Source organism: Strix uralensis, chromosome 12 (assembly GCF_047716275.1).
Source record: "Strix uralensis isolate ZFMK-TIS-50842 chromosome 12, bStrUra1, whole genome shotgun sequence".
In the NCBI taxonomy this organism is placed as follows: domain Eukaryota; kingdom Metazoa; phylum Chordata; class Aves; order Strigiformes; family Strigidae; genus Strix; species Strix uralensis.
This window is the reverse complement of record NC_133983.1, coordinates 11,561,638-11,578,487: the sequence shown is the minus strand read 5'-3', so window position 1 is coordinate 11,578,487 and position 16,850 is coordinate 11,561,638. Positions and strand designations below refer to the sequence as shown.

The 16,850-nt window shown below is 39.0% G+C and overlaps 1 protein-coding gene across 10 annotated transcripts in view; it reads right to left on the bottom strand.

Annotated features, from left to right (window-relative positions):
* The window catches only part of ZNF536 (zinc finger protein 536), a 352,860-nt gene that overhangs the window by 213,980 nt on the left and 122,030 nt on the right, over positions 1-16,850 (bottom strand). The window contains exon 1 of one of the 10 annotated variants that reach the window (XM_074881580.1): positions 8,658-8,723. The exons of the other annotated variants lie outside the window; for them this stretch is intronic. The gene's annotated coding sequence lies outside the window, so the exon portion shown is untranslated. Of the gene's footprint in view, positions 1-8,657; positions 8,724-16,850 lie in introns of those variants that run through there. 10 annotated transcript variants of the gene reach the window in all.

Below are 16,850 nucleotides of genomic sequence, written 5' to 3'. Positions count from 1 at the left end.
GATTTGCTAACACAGTCTACTAAATTTTATAATCTAGACAATACACTTTACAGTGTCAAAGACCTCTCCATAAACTAATAATCAACTCTTGCACACAGTCCTTGTGAATGAGACCATTTCAGGATTGATAGTTTTGTCACAACTGAAATGGTGCATCTATCATGACTGATGTTCATTCAGGTACAGAGAAAACCCCAAACATTCTTACTATTTTGATGAAGAGGAAGAAAGAGAGGAAAATGTCAGAATGAAGCCTTCACTACTGCTCTTTTTTCAGAAATACCCACCCAAATTCGGGTTTGAAGTCTACACAGACCTTCCATCCAAAGCCAATTTAACTGAGAGCCCAAGGAAAATACTTCCCCATCTGGCAGGGACTGTTGTTCCAAGCTGTGTCCAGATGATTCCCTCCACCCTCACCCTCCAAAACCAGAATGACTATAAAAAATCACCATTCTCTTAACTTAGCTTAAAAAAAAAAAATCTCCCGACCATGGTTGAAGCCAAATGGCCCTTCAGGCTACTACTGAAGAATCAATTACATTAGCTGTAAGCCTAAGAGAGTCCTGGGGACAATCAGTCAGAGCCATAATAGCTGTGAGGGAATTGTTAAGCAAATTGAGGGATTCTTTAGGTAATTGGGATTGGACAACCAGGTCATACTTAATTTGAAGCATGCATTCCATACAAGTGCTTCAGAGGTATAGTAGGAACTACAGACAGTAAAGTCTAATTGTGCTGCTACTAACCTAGTGCTTTTAAAGAGACACCCCCAACCCCCAGTCTTGTGCAGAATATTTAATAAGATTGTGCTCACTTTCAGCAGAGGAGAGTTCAAGCAGCTACTGCAGGGTCAAATCAGGAGCTGAGAGCCAAGGCTCCACAGCCTTCTGGGAGAACCTGTAGTGCCTATTCACAGCCGGAGCCAGGGACACTAAATGCTAAGGGTTTCCCACCAAAACTGAGGAGAAAAATGGACAATTCATTGCTTTAAGAGTCCAAGGATAGTAAGGAGGTACATTTTTCTCTTTCTGTTGTTGACTGTGCATTTAGCATGCTAAATGTACACTTATCTACAGATTCTGGTCTTCCAAAGAAACTCTGCAAAAATTCACAACTTTTGCTTCAAGCTCTGAAGTGAGGTTTAGGGGGAACAAACTTTACAGGTGAGAAAATTGTCAGTTCTGGGAGGTCGCTCTGAGGGGGCTGTGCAGAGACATCTCAGATCAAATTGGATTTTTCACCACAGTTAAGCAGAGAACTATTCCAAAAGCAAAATTTCCTTTGTTCACTGAAACAACTTTCAGAAAAAAAAGAGGTATGCCCAAATTGCATCTTGACGTCCAGTTTGCTTTTGGAGAAACCTGTTGCAGGCAGCTACTGCTAGTATTTTTTGGCTTCTCCAGAGAGAAGCAAGCCATTTGGGTTGATACAACAGGGATTGCAGTCCGAAGAGGAACTAATTCTTTGTTGGACTGCCCTAAAGTTTCACAAGGTAGACAAAATGAGCCAGCAAACATGGCCCTAAGAGTGCCAACACCAAAGCTGACAAATCCATCCTCTTGTCTCCCTTTCCTCAGATTCTTTTCTGGAACTAATTTGAGGAAAAACCCTAATTCTGGGTCTTCTGGCAAAGAGTACCTAAAATAATTGCCCAGAATGGAAGATTCTGCTAGTGCCACATTACCTTGGCAAGGCAAGAGAAAAACTGGGAAGAGAGGGATAAAGAACAGAACCTGGATGACTGAAGGGTGCCAAAGCAAGAGCTTTGCGCCAGTTGCCATTCTGCTTGAAATCTGCACTGAGGAGCCCAGTGGTCTCTGCTCCCAGCAAGCTGGCCATGGCTTAGAAGAGTTGGCTAGAGCAGACCCTGGCAGCACAGCTGATGACAGTGAAAACTCGGAGTAGCAGAAGGGCCAATAGCCCATTGGTAGAGGTCAGGAATATCTGATCATGCACACTTCTGCCATTACAGAGCTCTCACTGAGTACAAATCCAGCCTATTTCATGCTCCTGTTTTAGAGGATGTTTTAACTGCTTATCAAATCAGTTAGCATTTTTCTAGCCTTGACAGAACAAGAGCCAACAACAGACACCGGATGCAATTCTACCTCTAATGTTTAGAGTTGTGACATGATCTATTCAGCCAGGCTGTGGCTTTCTAAAGTTATCCAACAGAATGCCAGCAGTCACCCAGCAACAGCAGCTTCTAAATAGGGAAACCATGTAAAACAAACAAACAAAAGTAAAATCCCTGGTCTGGAACATACTGCCTTAACTGAAGGGAGACTTTCCACTCCACACACTACACTAACACCAGTTTAGGTGAGTGAGCAGGCAAACAGTCTCCCATGAGACTAGTTAAACAGGCTATGGTATACCAGCTCAATTGCCTGGACAACATCAAGAGTCAAAGCCTGGGGAGCACTTGAAGAGCATAGCAAATAACCGATCTACAAAAATAATCATCATCAAAAACAGTGATCCACAAAATTTTTGCCAATCAGTACTTTGAAAAATGAGGCATCATTTTTTGTGAAGATAATGGATGGGAATTCAATCTATGTCACAGCTATTGAAAAAAATTGCCTGTTGTTTTGGACTACAGGGATTGCTGAGAGCACAGAATTTGGACTTCATGCATTACAGTGTAGAAATGGTCATGATTAGATAGTGGCTTTCTCTTGACCAGAGTGCTGCAAAGAAGTCTATTATAGATGTAGGAAGAAAGCCTAGATGAAAAAGTTGTGCCAGCAGCATCTTTAAGAGACCTTAGTGCAACCTGGGTGAAACTTCAGGAACAGTGAAGACAAGTCAAACAAGTGCCCACAAGTAGAACAAAACATTTACAAGATGAGTGATAATGACTGACACTCTTACAAGTCCCAGATCAACACAGGAAGAAATATGATACTGTTCAGAGGTGCTTTTGCTAACGGAAACACACTCAGGACAAAATAATAAAGTCATTAATACAATTTTGTATGATTACAACAGACTATGCTTCTGTGACATTTACTAAACAATTCTGAAGCAGGAGAAGTTTGGAAGTCCCATACACCATACTTGCTTTCTACTGCTGCATCTCCACAGTCATTAGTCACAGTATTAAAAAAAAAATGGGCGTATGTAGTAGTTGTGCTTGACAGAGGCTACTTACAAAAAAAATATAGGGAGGCTACACAGCAGACTGTCAAGATTATAAACAACATGTATCTCAATGCTGTATTTACATGGTCATTTGTGCTAAAAAAGGCTTCAGCCTCTTTTGCTGGAGAGGACTGCAATGGAGAGTATCTGTGTACAACGGAACACTTCACATCCATGCAATCTTTGCACAGACAATGACAAAATTCCAGATTCTTTGTTCAGGACTGCAGTAGTGTTTGAAGCTCTGACTTAAAATGTGCCGTGTCTTTCAATCTTGTATTTTATGAACACTGCTTTACTTTAGAATAAGGTATGTTCAAAAACTGGAATGCCATCTGAGAGAAGCTGAACTCTACCACAAGACGAGTCCTTTTTGCCCACCAGAAAAACAGACAGTATAGACCACAGAAATGCCAGCTTCAATCACAACTGATGATATCAGGACACACATGGAGTTAATTGGTCTAGATACTGGGAGATCCCAACTGCTTCCATCCTGCTCCATTTCTGACACCAGCAGACTACCACAATACATTACTGTACTTTAGGGTCAGACTCCAGCTGCCCTCCATGTCTGGACACAGTGGGCATGGAGAAGAGGGGGATTTGCTTTGACACCGAGGAATAACTGCATCACCTTGGGAGACTGCATTTCAAGTTTTGCTTCCGATTATAATTATAATTACTTGGTGATGATCACCTCCCCCTTTAGCTTAATTTAAAATGCTTCTGAGTTGAAGAGATGAATGACTGGAATTATCTGGGAAGAGCTGGAGTGATGGGGGAAGGACATAAAAGAACTTTTGTTCTTTCAATTCTTGTAGTTGGCAAAAACATTAAGAAAATATTGCCAATTAATTTTCCTCACAGTGGTAACCTTTGTAATTGTAACCTGTAACCAGCTATAACCATAATGTTGCTTGGTTCATACTAATTGCTCACTGTTGTGACCAAAGCATAATGTTATAACTTTAGGTATAGGGAAGGGAGGAGAAACATGGCACTGTTTGAGCTGACTGCACGTCACTGTCCTTCCTCTACATAACTGTCAAGTGATACTGGGTCTCAGTGCTGGGCCACCTGTCAGATATATTCATTCATGGTTACAGCTAGGCACCCAGTGAGAAGAAGGAATCAAAAAAAATGAGGGAAAGTAAATTCCGTTTGGAAGACAACAGCACTGGAGAGAAGACAAGTGAATGTAAGATCTCACATTCCCCTGCTGTCTCTCTCATGTAGATTTTTCCTCTTTTCATTTCCACAAAACACAATATGATTACTTCTAAGAACTAGGCATTAGTTAAAAATCAAAAGTAGAAAGAAACTTCACATACTTGTGAAGCTCTGGAGCTGAGGTCAGAGTTTGGCAGTGTCCTGCTCACACCATGCACAAAGCCTCTCTCAGGCAGTGTCAGGAATGCTGCTGCTGCACTTGTGGAGCTTCCACACTGCCTTCTGCTACCAAGGCCAAGAACAGGCTGGATAATCCAGAATCACAGAGGTAAAATGTCTTCTCATTAATGAATGCATTGAAATTTCACAGCCCAAAACACATTTTCATTGCTGGCTCTTCCCCAGATGATACTGATATTCCATCTCATGATACTTCATTACTGATATCTCTCTAATGAAAAGTGTAGTGAAATCTCTAAAGTAGTGTCTGAACCCTAGTTCAGCCATGCCAGACAGAGAGAACGTATGGCTTGATGTCTTCTTTCATCACTTTCATTTATCCCATTTTACCAGCTTTCAAGAAGATGGCTGTCTTTACCTTCCTCTGAATGAGATTATTCAAGAACAGGAAATAAAACCGACCGGCAAGAAAGGAGCAGCTGCTATAACCAAACTGATGATGACAGTGCAACCATCAAAGAGAACTAAGAGATTCTTATTACCTGCTATCTAGCCATTGTCTCAGATATTCAGTATGTTTTAAGTGTACGAGCTTAATTTGTCCTTGCACACATCAGGAAGGCCAATCTAAGGAAAGACCACTATGTAGATTAATAGTCAAGTGCAATCAGCTAGTTGATCTACCAAAAACATGCTAGGCCATAAAACCAGTACAGTCAATTTAATCTACAAAGATATGTTAGATTCTTTTTCCACAGACCCTTAGTCTTAAAAATAGTCTTTATGCATATGAGAAATCCAATGGTGTTTACAAGAATAATGGTTTGCAGCATTGGGCAATAAAGGCTGAGATTCTCTTTGCAAACAGATAAATATTTGCACACTAGTACTGTGTGACCATCTACCCAAACATTATCTGTGTGCACGTAGAATAGAGCACATTTTGCCAGTTGCTTTATTTTGCCAGTTGCTGGAACCATAATTTCTGTTTCCTTTTCTTCCTTTCAAAGCTCTACTAGTCCGTAAGAGCAAAAACTACAGCCTGTACTGATATTGAGGATACATGAGTGATGCACAGGGACTTAATACTACTAAACACTTATACAACAGCACTTTATATATTCAGAGTGTTTTACAAACATTAACAAATTAATCCTCACAGCAACTTGCAAGGTATCTAGGTATTATTTTCCAAATGGGGATGAAATCTGTTGCTCCTGTGTACACACACTGACATCAGGAATGGGTTTAGACCTAGGTGTCAGACAACAGCAGTAAATGACATAAGAATATGCCAGAAGCACTGTCAAAAACTCCGATTAGGATTCAGAAGACCTCATCTCACACACACATTCTCTCTTGCATGTATTTGCTTTCACGCTAATTCCCACTATCCCATGAATGCTGGGCTGTTTTTGTTAAACTCCCATAAACACTAACATGACTTAACCAGGGAGATACCATCATTTTACACTGGAAATTCACAGCTATTTTAAGGAGTATAAATGAATAAGGAAGCCCACTCAAACAAGTGGATTGTTTACTTACACTACCAAATCAGAACTAAACAGTAGTAACACATATCATATTTATTCTACTGGAATAGCAGCACCTGCTGCCTTGAAAAAGGACTCTCAATTATAAGAATTATTATAAAGGTTAAAAGTGCAGAATGTATGGAGCTGCAAGGATGTATATGAATAACAGCACCAGTTAAGAGGGTTTTATAATGTTTTTAACACAGAAGTATCAAACTCTACAAGCATTTACTTAGGCTTCAAAGAAAAGTCTGAAATTAATAACCACAAACAATGCAGATCACAACACAGTGACTGCATATTCTGGACATGCTAGTGGTGCTTATAAAGCCTATTGGTGGTTTAAAGGCTCAAACTGAAATACTGCTAAGGTTACATTACCCATCCTCCAAAAAGCAATGTCAAAATCAGACTAACTTCATTAACACACAAACTGGTTGCGTTGGTCTACAACCAGAATAGGGGTGATCCTTGTTAATAGGTAACATTTGAACCATGGGATGAAGAGAAAATCCACCCAAACCTAAAAAGGGTACAATTCCTACTGTGAAACTATCATGAAGAGAGAACAAGAAGCTGGCTAATGAGCATGGCTGCTGAGGTTTGAAATCAGGATGGCGGTTAACACTGGGGTTAGTTGCTCACAAGCTCCATGTGGCCCTAAAGAAGGTGGTGCTTACATAGCAGCTGCCAGGGTTTATCCGCTCAACTTTCTCCAGCCCTGAAAAACAGCCTGGCAGCCTTCTAGCTCTCCTTGCTCTCAGATGTACCTTTTTCTTCTTTTATGATCAATAGTCTCAGGAGAGACTTCAGAGAAAACGTTGGCCTCAAGTACTCAAAATACTCAAGAGTTAAGTCTGGCATTTTTAGAATACCTGCGGGTAGTCTGGCAAATCAAGTATCCCACATTCACCCATCTCTAATGATGATTATTATGCACCAACAGCTGTCTACAGTTCAATGGATGAGGATCTAATTGATCTCATTACCTCCCCCCATATAAAGTGAAGAGCATTCCTGCTCTGTGGGTTTGGGGATCCTATGCTGACTGAGGGCCTTGTGCTGAAGACCTAGAAACAGACTATTTGGTTGTGCTGTTAGTTTGTTTTTAGCTGGTCAAAATCCACAGAAACAAACATTTTGTAATATACTGTATAATATATTACAATGTGGCTTTTGTCTTACCATTTTAATACTGAATAGCTCTGATAGCATTCATATGAATATTAATTTTGTAATAAAAAGCAAGAGACTGGTGTATTAGTTATGCGTTCTTTTGTTACTCTTAGTCTTTAATTATTATTATTAATGCTATTATGTCCAATTTCCCCTCACCTCGCTCACCCTCTCAGCCTCCACTGTGGTGCCCTGTCTCAGGCAGCATGCTCCTTCTGGAGCCAACAACAATGTTACTCAATTAACCCTCTGGCAGGGTACACTACAGTATATAAACTGTGTTGCTTTCTCTACTACAAGTCTCTGAACATCATTTCTGTCCTGCTCCCTATGATATAGCCAGGGACCCGAACCACTTCCTTCAGTTTGGGTTGCCTGCCTGGCACAGCTGGCCCTGTACATGGTTTGCCATGTGGCAGGTATAGCTGAAGTATTTATGCTCGGGTGCTCATGTGAGATGAATCTGCATTTCAGATTTTAAAAGTTACATTTCCAAAAGAAGAAACGCGTTTTTCAGAAACAAAAGGCCTGAGTTCACCTCTTTTGGGTGGGTGTAAATCCTCTGTCTTTATTAAAGTTATACCTGATTTATAACTATATGAGAAGAGATTCTGGCCCATCATATAATATAAAATGCTCAGCTTTCTGCAGTTTGCTTATTCATTAAGATTACTCCAATGTCACTGTCGAAAAGATGCAATGAAAAATACCTATTACTCTGCAGCTATGCAACTGCCAACTCTCTCTTGTTTTTAAAAGAATACCACTGTTCATTTGGTAGTCTACAGCAGATATATTTTTAACATAAAAACACTATATTTAATTGGTTATGGATCTCAGTTCTTTTAGCACTACTGGAAATCACACAAAAACACATTAGTACAGAGCAATTAGTGCAATGGCAGTAAACAACTAAGGCACTATTAAGCTGTGGGTGATTAAATAGTATTACTTCTTTATTTTTTATGATATTAGACTTAGAGAAGATTTTAAACATATATTCCCGTTAATATTAATAAATGATATGAAGAGCAGGTGTCTTTAACTTCAGACAATTTTTGTCAGGGCACTTCAGTTTATCAGAAAGATTTTTCTTTTAATGGAAGATCTGTCCCTTTATACAGTGTATCACACTATTTCTTATCTCACTACACTGGGACATTTATACAGTAATATTATTTAATGGGAGTTATGAAATCACACACTGTTCCTTCAGAAAATAATACCCGTATCTCTACCAGCAAGGAACAAAGAGCTACCAAACTCCCAAAATAATATGCAATTATTTATATCCGTGCAAAGAACAAACCGGGTACTATTTGACAAATTTACTACAATGGGCTATAACAAACACTGTGATAAGTTAGCTTGAATGGCAGTAACCTTCAGGCAACATAAAAGACGAGAATCTGACCCAAGGACAGAACCCTTGTGGTATACCTTTTTAATCTGCCTAGCCCTCACAATCTCTCTGGACTCTGTACTTGTTTATAGATCATCCTCATGGTCTGGCACATCTTTTCCTCGGCATCTGATTAAGTTAACAATGTGCTGCTATTTGCATGCAGATTTGCCAGGCCTTTCTCTACAGCTGCTCCCAAAGACTTGGTCTTTCTCTGTAATGTGATAGCACAGCAGTCAGTAAATGCAATCTTTGTCAAACCCAGGTGTGCTCTTGATTTGGTTCTCATTCGTTCCAAGCAATTTTTCTTTCTGTAGCATTTATAAGGCTCTATTATAGTATAGCCACATCTGGAGCTAAAATTCTTCTATTAATTATATACTTTTACCACTATAAAGACAAATTCAGAGACAGCTACTAACATTTTTGTTGTTGTTCTTATTCCCCTTTTGACAGCCTGTATTTTATTTCTGTTGAAATTTAATTTTTAAAGCAGCATTCCTGATTTTTATTTCCATAAAAACAGTAATGCAAGCATGAAATCTAAATAGTTAGTATCCCTAGTCTAAAATCATGTTATCAATAGCAATATAAAGTACTAAGCTTATTTTTAACCTTTCAATACTTTGCATACAAGTACAATATTTTAATAAAGTATCCGTCTCGTTAAAAGAGTTACAATCTACTTGGGAAAGAAAGAAAGTGGTTAAACAAAAAACAAAAAACTTACTCAGTTCCCTAGTGGACGCTGGTTCACATCACAGAATCACCAAACAATTTGTTCCCTCCACAGTCAAAAAGCAGAACCAAATTTGATCAGCATGGTGACTTAAATGCTGTATTTTCTTTGTGCAATGAGGGTAATTTTTCAAGATCAGGTTTGAAGTAGATTAGTGCAGAAATATGAGCTAAGCCTTCACTCTTATCATCTGAGTATGGATAAAGGATGTATTCACCCAAGAGCACCGCAAGTTATTTTCTAAGAAAAAATTTTCCTACCTCTTTTTTTCATGTGTGTGAGTACAGAGATCATCACAACGAAGTAATAAATGGAGACTAGCAAACAGGTTTGACAAGTGAATATTTGCTGCGTAAATGTACATTTAAGAGGAAGTACTAGAAATCTTATTTCTTAATTTTAAATCTAATTTATAATCCAAAAGGTAGGCTTCTTTGCTAGGTAAATACCTGTGCATTAGAAGAGGTCAGCATGCTTTTAAATTATAGGAGCACTACAAAGAAATACCAATCCCCTCAAATGGGGAATGAATTCCATCTGACCAAATCATCCTTAGGTGGTCTCCTCTAACCCCTGGTCAAGTAAGGTTAACATGGACACAGTGGGCTGAGATCCTGACTTTACTATGAATTCTTTTAAAAGGGAGTATAAATGACAAACTTTTTTTCCTTAATCATATTTCTTCTGTTTTGTTTTTACTGATTTTTTACAGATTTTTACCAACATTTTAAAAAATGAAAGCATTCCATGCCCGTGCAGCTGAATTCACTGAAGCACTGATGATTTCTGAACTGTTTTTCTTTAATAAAATTACAAATAAAAGTATCAAACTAGCTTTACTCATGAAAAAGAAAATATAGCTGTAATGTTCCTCATGGTGGACTTTTTAAATTATTCTATTGAGGAAAAGCTTTTATTTATTTATAGCACATTTTATCTTCCTAAACCACTTCAGATTATTAGTTTGGCCTTATATACACACGCTCCTTTGCACACATACACAGACACGTGCTCACATGCACATACTCATATGCACACATATATATACACACATGCAAAATGTGTATATAAAAAAATCAGCAGACAGACAGAAGCTCTGTAACCAGATTACATCACAGGTTACAATGGAAATAAATAAAAGAAAATCTCTTTTGCTTCTATAGCATGGTATTTTAGTGGTGATGGTTTGACTTTTGGCCCACACACATATGCCAATGGCAAGGCTAACTCTAGGGACTAACAAAAAAGAATGTGTGTTCACAGCTGTACAGTACACCAATACAGATTACATGTTTTCAGTGTTGCGGCCACAACAGAATGCTAATTAACATACTGGAGTGATGAGAACGGCTGTAAGGGCCTTATTGTTCCATTATTTCATGCAGCCCAGCTGCCTTTGTTTATGTCACTTATCCTCTCGTGCCACAGGTTTTTACTCCAAAAATACTATCCCAATACAACGTTAATATTTAAAAAACAAAGAGGTGGCAGATTGTCATTTTTGTGTCAGTCTCAAACTGCAGAACTGTTAAGCTGTTCTGGTTCGGTATTTAGAAATAATTTAACAGCCATATTCAGACACTGCCTGCATTCTAACATAATGGCTGAATACTTGAACCAAGCAAATGCATAACTATCCTGACATCACTTATGAGATTTAGATTGGTCAGTTAATGGAAGTCTTTACCAGAATCAATACCATAACAGCTTCTTGAAATGAACGTGATTTTTTACACAGAGTGCTGTGAACAATAAGTACAGAAATATCCTACCTTTGTATACAGCACAAAGGAACTGGGATTTGAAATTAAGAAGCAATTACAGTTTTTTGCAAAGTAATGTTACAGTTGATTATTAGAAATAAACACATACAAAATAAGCACTTTTTAATAAATAGCTGGAGAATATTAAAATTCCACAATCCTATTATTCCTTTTTTCCTACTTTTTTAACAGCCATTTTATCTGCTAGCTTGGTTATCATGTTGCTGTTAAGGATTAATATTGATGATTGTTGCCAACAATGGTTAAATATTGCAGAAAAACACTTTTTATGAAAGAGATGTAGCCCTATCTGACTGTAAGTAATATTAGTTATGCCTGCTGCTTTGACTTCTTTGATTGATTTATGAAAAAAGCAATGTTAAATACCATTATTATTCTTATTTGTATTACAGTAGTGCCTGAATGTCTCAGCTCATATTGGCCAGATTCAGATCCAGGACCCTGCACTACAGCTAAGGAGACAATAACTTCCTAGTACAAAAGAAGAAAACAGTCCCTGTCCATGGAAGCTCATGCCTGTCAGCTCTGATCCTAAAAGCATTTATGTTTCTCAGGAGAGGAATCCACCAATATGGCCCCATTGACTTCTGTGAAATCATACACTGGGCTAAGTTTACTTTCGGGCTTAAAGAAACTAGTAAGGTTTTATTTAGTGAGTAGCAACAAGTGTGCAACTTAATGTGAAAACATCTGAAATGAGAAAAAAGAAAACAGCCAAAGAAAACCAGGACACTGGTGGTAGGAAGTTCAATGTACTGCTAACTGGTTACAAGTCAAAGTTTCTTTCCCTCATTTACTTGGTACAAACAAAAAGGAAACATTAATGATAAAGAGGTTTCCAAACAATTTATTCCATCAATTGCCTGTAATTGCTGTCAGAGCCTGAGCTTGGCTAGAACCTGAAGTGTTAATGGTGCATTTCTTCCTCAAATTACAAAAAATAAAAAAAAAAAAAAAAAAAGGATTCTAGTTCCAGTTTCACAAGTTTAGCTTTACCAACAAAGGGTGAGAGAGTTAGCAACATACCTGTCACCTCAGTCTTACCCAGTGAACAAAAAATCAGAAAGGGTAAGTCTTCCCAAAAATGTCATCTCCCTAATCAAAGACATACTGTTGTTAATCACAAAGCACACCAAAATCCTGAAAACATCCAATTGAGTGAACAAGCCCTAGTTGCTTTTTAATGAGTTTAACTGGTAATCTCAGATAAATGTGGAACTGCTTGAAGTGTCTGTCTTATGTAAGGCAGTAATGAGAGGATTTAATGTTTTCTACAGCCTACACAGCTTATAACAGTGAACATGCCACAGGTGTGGTACAATCTAATATATAGTAGTTTCTCAGCTATGACCATTCCCCTACTGTGGACAGAACATAGATTTTTTTTAACTGGATCCAGGAGCTAGCTGAATTACCCAGCTGCTCTCTGTTTAAGCCCCCAGCTAGTTTATACACCAATAATAATAAACCTTCTATAATAGCAACCCAGTCTATTACGGTGTTTCTCGCTCAAACTAAAAGTGGGTCACTTTTACTTCAGCTATGTTCATGGATGACACCACGGGATTTGTCCCTTCCTAAAACTCTAAAAAACATTATAAAAAGATACAAGTATGTGCTTAATTAACGGAGTTTTGTTTTGTTTTGTTTTCCAACAGGATGATCTGCTATTTTATGATACAGGCACACAATATCATAAGCCTATCAGTTGGGAATGCATTGGAAAGTTGGCTTTTTATTCATGCTTATTTACCACAATAAAGCAACACCTAGTCACAGTCACAAAATGAATACTGGCAATGGCCTCTTAATAAATTTTGCATCCTACAATTGTAGGACCTAAAAATCTTCTCTCCAGATAATCCACTCATGCATTTATTTAAAAAAAATAGCATTTAATTCTGACATCAATTAAATAAAATTGATTACAGTATGTAGTAGGTGTGTTGTTGGAACTGTGATAGTCTATTCTAAGAATGGCAAGTGTTATACAGAAATGTAATAGCTTTTACCAGACCAGCCAATATAGTTGTGGAAAAAAAAACAGACAGGATTTTGGGACCAGAAAAAGGACTTGCTTGCGCTAAAATGTAGCAATTCTTTCCCTGCAGAGATATCTGCTTGTTTTCTAAAATGTTACATCTCTATAAACTGTCTTTCTGAAAACACATTATAAGGATAATTGTAAAATTAACACTTTAAAAAAACCAAAACCAACAAAACATTAGAGCTTACATTGTGACTTCCCTGAAAACAGGAAAAAAAATGGCATGACTGGACTGTATCCATTGCTTCATAACTTTTGGTGAACTACTTCTTTCAATCTTAGTTTATGAAATTCTATTGAAATTAACTTCTTGTAGCTTAGGCTGATAAAAATAACAGCAACAAGGCACTAAAACACTAATAAACTGATTACAAGGTCACATAAATGGATATGCATATAGCTGCTAGGCATAGTGCGTAAGTAACTTCAGGTGCAAGCCATAAAATACTGCAGTGTGTATGCAGTAAGCACAGGCAACTACAAGAAAAGAGTTTTCACATTTCAAAAATACATACTCTCTCTGTATTTAATTAGGCATTTAACTTAAAATTATTCCCATCCTAAGTGTAGATTTTAAATTGCTTTTAGAGCTGAATTTACCAAAGCCTAAGAATTTTTAACATTGGCTCCAACTCTGCAAGAAAACCTTGTCAGTTTACATAAGAGCTGCAAGACTCTCCTACATTATTTATCTACATCATATACAGCGTCCTTACTCTACAAACATAGACATTTTCAAAATAACCCTCAAAAAAGGGTACTTCTGTTTTCCTAGTCACTCCCAGACAATCCTCAGTAAGAAACAGACTTAGCTTGAAAATCCTCACTTGCAGACAAACCAGTCCAGGCACTATATAGCTGTCACAAGGCTGACAGCTTATTGTATGGAGGAGATCATACCTTCCCACAGAAAATCCCATGGGAAAGGCTGCGAACGAAAGAAATCCTGATGTGATCCATCTAACTGAGCAGGGCAGCAGTTGCCTTCTGCCGGGAGGACTAACCTGGCAGCCCAATCAAGCCTATCATATTGAACCCTGCCCCAGCCCTCCTCTCTCCAAAGCACTGCCAAAAGACCTCCACACCTTGCTCATGTCCAAGCCCTGCTGTCCCCCTGCTCTGTACCACCACATGCCACACAGAGCTAACTGTTTGGTCTGGAATGAGCTAGCCACTTCAGTTGTACATGTGGTCACAGAGCAGGAAACTGGCTGTGATGCAGCACAGAGGAGTCCCCCTGGAAAGCGCACTCTCCAGCAACAGCCTAACACGATGGCCTTCTCCTCACCAGCAAAATTCGTAGCTGCTCCACAAGGGAAGCAGATAGCAAGTCAAGGACATCTGCACAGGGGCTTTGTGCCTCCACACAAACTCTAATCCAATTACAGCCATGCTTTCATGGATCCTTAAGAGGCTCCAAGAAAAAGATGGCTTAAGGCTTGAGCTGCATTCCTTTTTCCCGGTCTTCGTGGACCAGAAGTTGATGATTTGCAGCTTCCTATAGCTCCCAACCCACCCATCCCTACCTGCCAGCCTCCACTCCTTCCCCCCACAGCGGTCCATCATCAATCAGTTCTTCAGATGCTTGCCAGAGATCTGCTTTGTTCTGCATCCAATTCCGAGTGACTGTACATAAGAATTTCATTCCCATGCCTGTGCTTTCCACCTGGGAAATTGAATCCTTCATGCCATTATCCTTCTATATTGTCCTCAGACTGTATGGAACAGCTTCCACAGTAGTCCAGAAAAAGGAAGCCTGCTACAGAAGCTGGGCCCTCCATCTGCACGAAGCAGCTTTCCCACATCAGGATTCCCCTTCTCTGAGAAAAACACTGCTGCGTTTCAGTTCCCTAGTGCAAAAAACAGGATTTCCAGACTTAAAAATTATGTCATATAGAGCATAAGGCATTCCCTTGGCCTTAGAAAATCCCAAGGCCAAGGGAATCTTGGGGCTGGGTTCTGCAGCTGAGGAAGCATTATTCTGACTGGGCTCACCGTCCCCTGGATGACCCTTGGTAGGCATGTGCTTTCCACACCAAATCACAGGAAATGTGATGCCTTAATCTTTTCTAAGTTTTGCTTAATTTGGGGTTTTTTTAAGTTTTACTTAAATTTGGGGTTCAAGAGAACCTAAAGTTCTGCAGAAGTCCAGTGATTTTGGCACAAACTCAGGAATACCACATTGCTGAATTGACACGGCTGTAGTTCAACCATTGATGTCCAAAGCCACATTCCCTCTAGCCAACTGAGTTTTTTCCAGTGCTCACAGCACACCCAAAGCATGCACTATTAATCAACTAATGTAAACTGTGTTATGCCTTATTATATTACAGACACTGGATTTCTGTGTTTGGTGGCATGATCTTGTTGCTTCAGAGGCATATTTTTGAAGAAAAAGCTGCTTCAGTTGGGGTGGATTTGTGAATTGCCGAGCATAAAACACACATCAGCCTTTTAAAGCAACCGACTGGCATTACCATAACACTGTCATTTAATGTATATGAAGTTATAAAGTTATACTTTCAAACACTCAGACATAACCGAGTGCTCAAAATCCCTTATTTGAAGAACAACAAAATAATAAGAAATAATAATTATAGCAATAACTGCTTAGTATTTGTATGATAAAAGTGCTGAAAAGACATTAACTAATTAGTGCTCACAACACCCATGTGAGGCAGAAAAGTATAATTATCCACATGCTACAGATGGAAAACTGACAATGTGGAGTTACCTGCCTTTCTGAGACATGCATGAGGGGATAATCATCTAATGCAAATTCATCAAAAACCCTACGGGGAAAGCACCAGTACAATGGTCACAGAGGTTCACTTTCCTCCCTGTGAGCTCTGATGCAGCAAGTGTGCATCACGGAGAGAAGCAGCGTGGAGAGGTGTGGGACAGACATACGTACCTTGCATCTAGAAACTGTGCAGAGAGAAGACAGAGACAGCTGCACAGATCATTAAAGGCAGCCTGATTACTTGAGCTTGACACCTTTTTCTAGAACGTCACTCACAGTGTTGGGGTAGTAGGGCCAGGGCAGGAGGCCAAGTGGCTTCTGCAGGAGGAAGACACCTGTACTGAACCCAACTGAATATACAGCTTTGGCAGCACAACCTCTGACCACATACTTAAGATTCAAATGAAACATTTGGGTTTTCCTACACTTCCCTTGCATCTCTTCTAGGAGTCAGGTAGGCTGGGTTATCTTGCACATGGTACATTTGGACAATGGCTCACTTGGTGGATTTTATTTTTTCATTGTGTAAGACTGTTAGCTCAATTCTGTATAACCAAGAGGTTTGGGTGACTTGCATAAAGCATGGATAAAACTACCCGCTACCAATCACAGTCAGAGGCTGATCAAAGCCAACATTCATTAACTTTGAACACAAAATTGTCTGAATCCATCAGTAACTGCAATGGTGCCTAATTAGAGAAGGCATCGCCTATTTCAAAAGCCATGCTATCTAGCTGGACCATTGAGCAGTAGAGAAAAGTAAAGAGTAGCAAAATCTCATATGAAGGAATTAAAAAAGCACAGTGATTTCACTCTTTATGCATGGCACAAGTTATTATCTCAAACAGTGACATCGATAATAGGGGCCTTTATTTAGAGAGTGCTGAGCTTCAGCAATTCCCATTCACTTTAGGTGGA